At 62.7% G+C, this 9,511-nt stretch overlaps 1 protein-coding gene across 2 annotated transcripts in view; it reads left to right on the top strand.

Annotated features, from left to right (window-relative positions):
• The first annotated feature begins 946 nt into the window (after positions 1–946).
• The window catches only part of ARVCF (ARVCF delta catenin family member), a 35,991-nt gene continuing 27,426 nt past the window's right edge, over positions 947–9,511 (top strand). For both annotated transcript variants that reach the window (XM_060118993.1, XM_060118992.1), the window contains exon 1: positions 947–1,106. The gene's annotated coding sequence lies outside the window, so the exon portion shown is untranslated. The remainder of the gene's footprint in view (positions 1,107–9,511) is intronic.

Below are 9,511 nucleotides of genomic sequence, written 5' to 3'. Positions count from 1 at the left end.
AAATGTAACCTGTGCTAAACCCAACTCGGGTGGCTGAGCCCCACAGGGATCCTGCATGACCCCAGGTAGGGTGGAGGAAATGGACACCAGAAAGTGGGGGAAATGAACACACAAACTTCTCCTCCCCAGGCCCAGACCTGTGGCCTTTCGGTGAGCCGCGTGAGGGAGGCCAGTCCCTGGGGCCCTGCAGGATGGGCTGAGCCCACGGTGTCTGTCGAGTCATCCCTGACCGAGGAGGAAAACCGCTGTTCACCGAGGGGTCCCTTTCTACCCTTGAAAAACTGCCAGCCCCACCCACTCCGGCCTCTACAGTGGGAACCCTGGGGCAATGAGGGTGGGAGAGCGCCCGGGCCCCGGAGTCAGATGGACTGGGTTGGAGCCCCGGTGACGTAAAGCTAGTGAGAACCTCTCTGAGCCTCGGTTTCCCGTCTGTAAAATGGGAGAGCAGCAGAACGCTCCCTCGCGGATTGTGGGGAATACAACTGACGCTGAAGGGAGGGCGTGGCGCCCAGCGCCGGGCCAACAGCAGGCGCTGGAGCAGGATACCTGGGAACTGGGGGTAGTGATAGAGGCGACCCGGCCCGAGTCCGGTGATGGGGCACCGGGCCTGCTCCCTTCCCCACTCGGGCCGGACAGTCCGAGAACGTCCTCGAAGGCGACCGGGAGGGGGCGACCCGCCGGAAAAGGCGGGCCGCGGCCCGGGCTTCAGCCGCAGAGGTCCCGGCAGGTGCCCGGCCCTCCGCTACTCCACGAGGGGCCGTGGTCGGTAGAGACGGACAGCCGGAGCGCCCAATGGCAAGCCGGTGTCTCCTCGCGCCCGTCCAATCGGTGCCGGCTGCCGGGCCTCCCGACCAATGGAAACACTGGCGGCGGCGGGGCGGGGCGACTGTCGCCGCGCCGGCAGGCCCTCTTTGCGCACGGGCCGCGAGAGGGGCGGAGGGCTGGCTCGGGCTGCGCTGGGCTCGGGGCGTGAGTCCTGCACCGGCGCGAGCGGAGGCCCCGGGACAGTCACTTGCGCCCGCCTGGGGACGCTGCGCGCCGAGGGACCCGGGGACGCCCGTCTGGGGCGGGGGCCGCGCTGCGGCGCCGCCCACGCCGTGCTCCAGGTAGGCTCGGGCCGGGGACCGGGGTCGGGGCCGGGATCGGGGCTGCGGGATGGGCAGGGGCCCGAATCGAGGTCCGGGCAGGGGTCAAGGCCGGGGGTTCAGCCCGGCTCTGCTCCACCCGCACCGATCCCGCGCCGCGGTGCGCAAGACCCCGGACCGACGGGGGCGGGTCCCTTTGTGCGCAGCCTCGGGTCCTGCCTGACCGGCCGTGCGCCTCGGTCCGCGCGCCCCTCAAGCCTCGGCCCAACATGAGCCGTGTCCTCCCCCTGTTCGACCGGGTGCCTGGAGCTGGCGCCGCGCAGCCACGGAAACTTTCCATCGGCCGGAGGGGCCCGGGGCAGGGGAACTTTCCTGGGGCGGCGCGCCGCCGGGAAGCACCGGCACGGCCTGGCCGAAGGATGTCCCGGCGCCGCGCTGCTCCCGCCGCCCAGAGGACGAGGGAGGGAAAGCTGCCTGGGGTTTCTGCCCGGAGCCCCAACCTGGGTCCCCCTCCTCGCCACCCCTGCGCCCTGTCCCCTGGCTGAGGCGTGTCCCCTCCACTCGTAGTGGGACTCGGCCCAAGTTTGCCGTGGTGTTACTCTGGGCGGGCAGCTGGAGATCCCCAGCCTTCCTATTTTAATCTTAAATAATTAAATATTGGGTTATTACAATATGTCACCGTTTCTAACGTCTGCATAACGTGTCCCAGTGGAAACGGAACTCGGGGACTCCAGCGGCCTTTCCCTTTAGACCCAGGCGTGTTTAGGAACAAGGAAAAGAAAAGAACTGCTCCAAGGATTTCATTCTTTAGGATCGATTCATTGTATAACCCCTCACTCACACCCCTTTCCCGAGTCACCGAGCAGGGCACACACCAGGTCAGGGTTTATGAACCCAGGGGATTGGATGGTGACCGGCTTAGCACCTGTGGGGCAACCTCGCCCATGAGGACACACACAGGGCTGCACTGGGAACCTCCACTTCCAGGTCCAGGCTGCCAGAGGTCTGCCCACCCCAAGCAGGTCCCACCTGTCCTGGGCTCAGTGTATCTGGACCTGGGACAGTGCTGGACCCACAGCAGTCAGTTCCCGAGCAGGTGGTCTGGACCTGGGGTCTGGCCACAGCGTGTGGGGCTGTGAATTGGGCACTCGTGCTTTCCCCCAGCCTTGCCCTGTCCCATCCACAGTACCCTGTCTGTTCCCTGCCGCCCCATGCCCCCAACTCTGAGGTCCACTGGCACCCAGCATAGGACTGGGCACAGAGCACTTGCTGTGCTCAGGACTCTGGTCCTGGCCTGGGGAGGAGGTCACATAAGCACAACCCGGCCAGCCCTCACCCAACTCTCATCATGGGCACAGGTGCCTGTTGACCAGGTGCTTCCTGGGTGAGCTGGGCCAGCCCTCAGTCCTGCCAGGTTAGAGCTGCCCCCCAATCTGGGCTGTGTGCCTCCCCCAGGGTGGCCCCTCAGGGGTCCCTTTGCACCTCCCAGTTTCCACGGGGGCTGCGCCTCCATCCCTCTTTGTGCTGCACAAGGACTCAGGTGGGTTCACTCCCCTTCATCCCAGGAGACAGGCCTGGGACCACGAGCAGTGGGATCCTGCACTTCCAAGAGGAGCCAAGAACTGTAGCGCAGAGAGGGGTGGGGACACCAGGCCCAACAGAGCCTCGGCCAGCCCCTAGCATTTGCCCTGGGCTGGCATCAGCAGAGGGAGGGAGGGGGCAGAGCTGGGGTGCTGTGGGATGCCAGGGAGGCAGCGAGGGGTTCTGGGACTTTCCCCAGCAGTGGCTCGGGTCGGGGAAGGCACCTGTTCCCTTGCTGCCAGCTTCCATCAAGACTAGGATGAGGTCTCGGCCACTCTGCAGGAGCCCCGGAATCAGAGAGTAACCAAGAGAGACTCAGGGTCAGGAATTCCTTCCTGTGGCTTCCTGAATGGGAGAGCTGCACAGCTCAGCCTATTTCACAGGTCGGAAAGAAGAGCCCAGAGCTGGTGGACATCCACATCACCTACAGGGCCCCCAGCCCGGACTGTGTGTGTGTGAGGCACAGCGCTTACCACTGCCCCAGTGGACCCTGAGGGGCCAGCGGCCTCTAGCAAAGCAGCAACAAGCTGAGTGCAGCCACCAGAGGGCACCCAGGACTGCCATGGCCAGCAAGACTGGCTCCACCCAGCCTCCCCCAGAGGTGGGGACCCTTTCCGAGGCACCCGCCAAGGCATCCGCTGGGAGGCTGGAGTTCTGCTTTCTCCAGGCCCCCTGTTCAGGGTGGGGAGCTGGAGAGGGGCAAGGACCCTGGGCAACGCCCCTCAGTACCCTGTGCCCTCACCGCCTCGGTACAGCAGAGGGAGGCCGAGGGCTGGGTGGCAGGGTTGTTGAGCACAGGCTCCAGCAGGGACCGTGGAGGTGGGGTCCTCCTTCAGGCATGTGCCCTAGGTGCCTCCCTGGCCCCCATAGGCCATCTTGCCACTGCCCAGGGGTCCGGGCAAGGTCTCTGCGTCTGCCACTCAGCGCAGGGCTGTGCCTCTCTCTACCTCAGTGTCCTCTGTAAAACAAGGGTGCAGCCAAAGTGGCGCCTTTTCAAGATGTGCCCAGAGTGACCAGCGGCCTGGGAGGGCACGTCAGGATTTGCTGTGGTGGAGCAGGACTCAAGGCTCGAGTGCAGAGCGAGCTCTCAGTCAGGCCGGCCTGACCCTCACCCGGGCTCCTCACCACCCACTGCGGCCCTGAGCTGCCTGCCCAGCATCCCCCCAGCCTGGGCCCTGTCCCTCCGCCGGACTTGGTTTGTGCGCATGGGGGCTGCCTCGTTGTGTCAGACATCTGTGGTCTGTGCTGTTCTGGCTCTTGGCCAGCGCTTGCAGAGGCCTCCTGCCCCAGTCGGGGACACAGCAGGCCTTTTCAAGGCTGGGGGTGGGTCCCTTGACCCCGAGGCTCTTGGCGCAGGGTCCTTGGCCAGGACCAGCTCTGAGGGATGCTAGAAAGGGCTCCCTGAGACAGGTACTCCCACCCTCTCGGCACAAATCCCATCAATGCTTCTACCTTCGTATCTCAGACCTGTCCATCTGTCTGTCCACGGCCCCAGGGCTCTTATGAGGTTCTGTTCCCCCCACCTCCCATCTGTACAGTGCTGCTGAGATGAGGCGCCCTGGGGACACAGACCCCACCTCACGTCCCACCACCACCCTGCATCCCCAGACCCTCCCTGCCCCCCTGCTCCCACCCTCCTGCAGGAAGCTCCTTCAGGCCCCCTCCCCACCTGCAGCCCTGCAGATGCCCTCCCACCCCCCACACTGGCATTGACTCTCGGCCCTCCTCTGAATTTGTGGAGTTATTGGCCTGCTGGAGTCCCACGAGGCGGGAGCCACATTCTTCCTGTGGCTGGATTGGGGGGAGTGTGTCCTAGGGGCAGGAAGACCTGAGTTCAAATCCTGCCCCAGCGCTGCCTTGCCTGGGCCTGGTTTTCCCATCTGTAAAATGGTGTCCTGGGCTGACCCCAGGCCCCTAGTGAGAGTCACCGAGATGATGGGGCACAGCCAGCACTGGGGAGAGGCTGGCGGTTATCACGACTGATAAAGGCATGTGGTTCTCCATGGGACAAGGTCTATGTGAATGTTTAAGCCAAAAGCAGACGTGCCTCAGAAGCATCACATTCTAAGCAAAAGCTGATCCCTGAGCCTCGGACCTCAGGGTGGGAGCAGCAGTTCCTGCTGTGGGTAGGGAGGGTGCAGCGGGTGGGCAGACTCCCAACCACGCCTCCCCTCCCAGGTGCTCACGCACACACGTGTACACGCGTGCACACACACGCCTGGCTTGAGCTCCCCGTTCTTCCTTGCCTCTGGCCCTGGCATCTTGATCTCCCCCCATGATCCCACCCTGACTTGAAGCCCCTCCCCGTGATGAAGGGGCTACTGTGAGGCAGAGAGACCCACCCGCAGGCCCGCAAATGAGCCATGTCTACAAAGGAAGGTTGGACAGAAGCTTGGAACAACCTGGTAAACACTGCAGAGCCAAAGGGAGAGAGCTTCTGCCACTGTGATCTCCCGGAGGTGGCCTCCAGCCTGTCTGTGGTGCCCTGTTTTTCATTTTTACAACACAAACACTTTGGCAACATCCCCAGACCTAGACACAAGGAGAGGGAACGCGTCCCCAGACCACTGGCCGAGACAGGAAGCTTCATGGTCCTTCGTCCGGGATTGGGAGGCTGGCTGCTGGCCTAGGAGGGACATGGATGGGGGCTGGCCTCGGGGAGCCTCAGGAGAGGCAGGCAGCCTGTGCCCCAGGGCAGGTGAGGGGGGCAGACCCCTGGGGGCCATGACCCCCTGAACAGGCCAGTGGGATTCTGGTGTGGGAGTTTATCACAACAGGGCACACCCAACCTCTGGAGAAGGGAGACGTTATCATCGGCTCAAAATGGTCAGGGTTTTGAAGAATAGTCAGCAGCGTAAGAAACGCCCAGGAGGGACCATGGCAGCTGATGCAAACTGTAGACATGACAGTGCCAGTGGGGTAGGGGTGAGAACACGCACGGTCGTGTGGGAGCGAGTCTGTGTTGGAGCACCACCAGACGCCCTTGGGTCAGGGATGACAGTGCCCAGCTGGGGCTCTGGCCCCATGCAGAAGGGACTTAACCCCACTGGTTGGCTTCACCAGGTGCCCTCTGGTTCCCTGTAGGATGTGGAGCCAGCCAGATGGGTGTCTGGACATGCTGACCTCCTCCAGGGATGTCCCCTCACACGGGTGGTGGGCCGGTGGGTGTGGTCCATGGAGGGATGGACTGTGGCTTGAGTGGTGTGTGCTTCTGGCCAGCCTCAACCCGGGTGGGCACAGGGCCCTGGGCTGGACAAGGCTGGACAAGGCTGGACATGGGGCCTCCTGCCACCCCTACTTGAATTCACCCATGGCCTGGGTATGGACCACAGATACCAGCTTGAGGGACGTCTGGCTTGAGGGACAAGCTTGCACTGGGGACAACCCACCAGGACATTAGCTGGACTGGTCCGCACCCTCCTTGACTTGGATGCCTGGCACGGCGGTGATTGGTGTTGCACAGGCCGTCAGATTCACTCCCAGCTCAGGGTAGTCTCTGCTGCACCAGGGAGGTTGGAGCTGCCAGCCAGGACAGGCAATGGGCCCACACGCTGCGGCTCCTGGAGGAGGGCACTGAGGCCGGGAGGAGGCTTTGTCTGAAAGGGCCAGATGGCCTCTGGCACACACAGGCACCCTGGGCCACCGTTGGAGTGGGGAGGGGCCGTGACTGCTGTGATCATGGCGAGGGCGCTGGTGCTGGCCCTGCTGCGTGGGCTCCTCTGCTCATCACAGCTCCAGGGGCACGAGGCATGGTGCCTGGGAAGTGTAGCAGGGACGGAGGCTGAGTGGTCCCTGTGGCCCCCAGGACCCTGTGCGGTGGGAAGTGAGCCCTGCTGGTACCACTCTGTCAGTTTGCTGTGTTGCCTGATTTGCAGTGTGGTGGCCACTTGTGCTGCCCCAGTGTGGGAGCCCAGGCCCCAGCCTGGCCCTCTGCCCCTGCCCCGCCCAGCCCCGTCTCCGTGGGAGGCTCAGCCCACCCAGCCCTGTGGATTCTCGGTGTCCCTGGGTGTCCAGCGTGGACAGCCTGGCCCAGCCAGCACCTCACTTGGGTGGTGGTGGTGAGAAGGCAGTGGCTACAGACTCAGGAGCCTCCAGACGCCTGAGTGTCCTGTGCTGAGGGCTGTAAGACAGGAGAGGGCAGGGGGCCCGCTCCTTCCTCTTGTGTTCCACAGGACCTCGGGTGTGGCAACCTGCCAGCCAGGCAGGTGGGAGGACCAAGGTCTGGCCAAGCATCTCAGTGGCCAGACTGCTGGGCCACATGGGGGCTTGTGGATTGGGATGAAGAGGCTCAGCCTGTGTCCAGGGCTTGCTGGGCCAGAGCACCAGGCCTTGGGTCGTGGTGTTGCTGGTGGCACAGGTGGCATGGCATCTGGGGCCTAGGGTGGCAGGGGCTGGCCCCCACCCCCCTAAACTTCTGGTGGACCACCGTGCCTCAGATTGGCAGGCCAACCAGACACCAAATGGCAGGTAATAAGGTCTGTGGGAGGCTGCCCACCGCCTCGCCTGCTGTGCCTGCCCTTGCTGCTCTTTCCCTGTCCCTGTTTCTCCTTCCTCCCTCGTGCTCCTCATTTTCTCCCTGTTTCTCTCTGTCCCTCTTTCTCTGCCTCTTCCTGTTACCGCATCTCCTGCACTTCTCGAGTCTGGTAACAGACTCTTCGTGTCTGCCGCAGGCACTTTGCACAGCCTCGCGGGCACTGGTTCCACCAGCCTCGCCCGGGCTGAAGGAGACTGTGCCTCTGTGGCCGTGGCCCCTGTGGGGCCTCTTGGGGTCGCAGCTGCGCAGAGTCGGTTCTGCCTTCATCCGTCTTTCTTCAGCCTTTTAATTTTTGCTTATGATGGCTTTCGTGTTCAAAACTTGTTCAAATTTTTCACGTTTTGTGTGGAATCTGTGGAATTCTTCCTCCTTCAATTCTTCTGTTGTTCCACACGTTGTCTAGCACGTGGCCAGATAAACACACATCCGTCTTCTCCTGTCGGTGTTTCCAGGTCAGCGTCTACTCTTGAGATTTCATCTGTCTAGAATTTACTTTGACATAAATGTGAGGCAAGGGCTGAACTGTGTTGATATGGTTGTATCTGAACAGTTTCTTGACTGATGTTTTCTATCACCAGGAACTATAAATGTGACATGCCGCATCCTCAGGTTCGAGGTGCCTGTGGCCCCGTTAGTAGATCAGGTCGGAGCCTCCCCTTGACCAGCCTCTGTTCTGAAAAGTCACGGGCGGCTTCGCGCTTGCCCTGCAGATGCAGGTTGGTCCACGCAGTTGGGGCCTCCTCCCCGGGACCTTCGGTGTGCTGGCCTGTGCACGTGTGCATCCCGGTCTGGTTTCCCCAGGTCTCCAGCCCCTCTGAGCCTCCTTGGTTACTGAGAACAGGTCCCTGCTGTGGGAAGGCCCCTCAGAAGCCCCCACAGTGATCTGGGCCCCTTTGCAGCATCCGGCCTCTGAATGCGTGACTCCCTGTGGCTGGGAGGGCATGGGCTGTCCCACGCCCGAGTGGCTTTGTCATGCTGTGGGGGGTGAACGGGCCTCTTCCTCTAGGGTCGCGGGCTTGGCACCCCCAGGGCCTCCAGTGGCAGCACCACTGGGCCAGGCACACGCATGCCTGTTTGTGTCTCAGTTCGGGGCGGGTCAGCCAGTCCATCTGCCTCGCAAGCATCTTGCCTGCGTTGCCAGAGAGCCAGGTGCTGGCCCTCACCTGTGGGCGGCCCTCAGCCAGGAATCGAGGGGTCTCTGTGATTGGACTCGTGGGTCATTCCCCGGGTGGGGGGGCTCAACGTGAGAGGCAGGAGCGAAGACCACGGCCCCAGGGATGCCCCCAGCCCCTTCGCACTCCGGAGCACATGCTTCTCAGGAATAACATTCTACGAGGCTGAACTTGGGTTCAGACCTGGCTCTGCTCGCCCTGTGGGGCTCAGCACAGGTGGCAGTTCGTGCTGGCCGCTGTGTTATGGTGCAAGAGCCATGCCAGCTTCTGGCTGTGCCATTCCTTGCTCAGGGTGCCTCACGGCTGGTGGTGTCACTGCGCTGCGGGGCCCAGGCCACCAGGAGGGACGGTGCCATGCCAGCCGTGCTGGGTGGTTTGTGCAAGCCTGAGGTGGCCACTGGCCTAGTGGCTCTTGGAGCAGCCCCTGCCCCTCAGCTCGCCCCTGGGGCCTCTCCCTGGCACGCCAGCCACAGTAAGCTTCTGGCTGTTTCCTGGCTTGCTCTGCTTTGTTCTCCTGCCTGGACTGGACTGTCAGGCTGCTGAGGGGCCTTTCTTCCCCAGGCCCTGGGCATCCGTCCCCGTCCCTGCGTGACCTTCCACCGGGGCACCCAGAGTCGTCAGCTCCGCCCTGAGTTAGGTCTTGTTTGGCCAGGACACCCCCCCTGCAGCTCTGATTTGGGGAGGCTGAGGCCCAGTTTCTTTCACCCACAGGGAAGGATGCCCATTGTCAGGTGGGGAGAAGGAGACACACCCCCCCCCCCCCCCCCCCCCCCGGCACATCTTGCCAGGTTGTCATTTGCAATTGATGAGTTTGGTATTTCAAATATGCCTTTAGTTAAACTTTTTCTTTTCAAAATATTTTTATTCTCCGTGAAATCCTAATTAGGCCATTCATTCGTCTGAATGTACTTGCTGCTCTCTGCATTTTGCAAGATAACGAGGCTTCTGAGTGGGCTTCCAGCCAGTCCTCTGGGGCCTTTGCTCTGTGCCCTGCAGGGAGAGGCTGGCGCCCTGTGACCCCTGCACCCATGGGCCCTGGGCCGCAGTGCCTGCGGGACACCGAGTGTGCAGATGGGGACACTGAGGCCTGAGGTGGCAAATCGTCTCTGACAGCCCGGGAACTTTGCACGATGTTTCCT

This window comes from Mesoplodon densirostris, chromosome 15, assembly GCF_025265405.1.
Source record: "Mesoplodon densirostris isolate mMesDen1 chromosome 15, mMesDen1 primary haplotype, whole genome shotgun sequence".
In the NCBI taxonomy this organism is placed as follows: Eukaryota; Metazoa; Chordata; class Mammalia; order Artiodactyla; family Ziphiidae; genus Mesoplodon; species Mesoplodon densirostris.
Note: the sequence above shows the minus strand (reverse complement) of the source record. Positions and strands in the feature narration are given on the sequence as shown.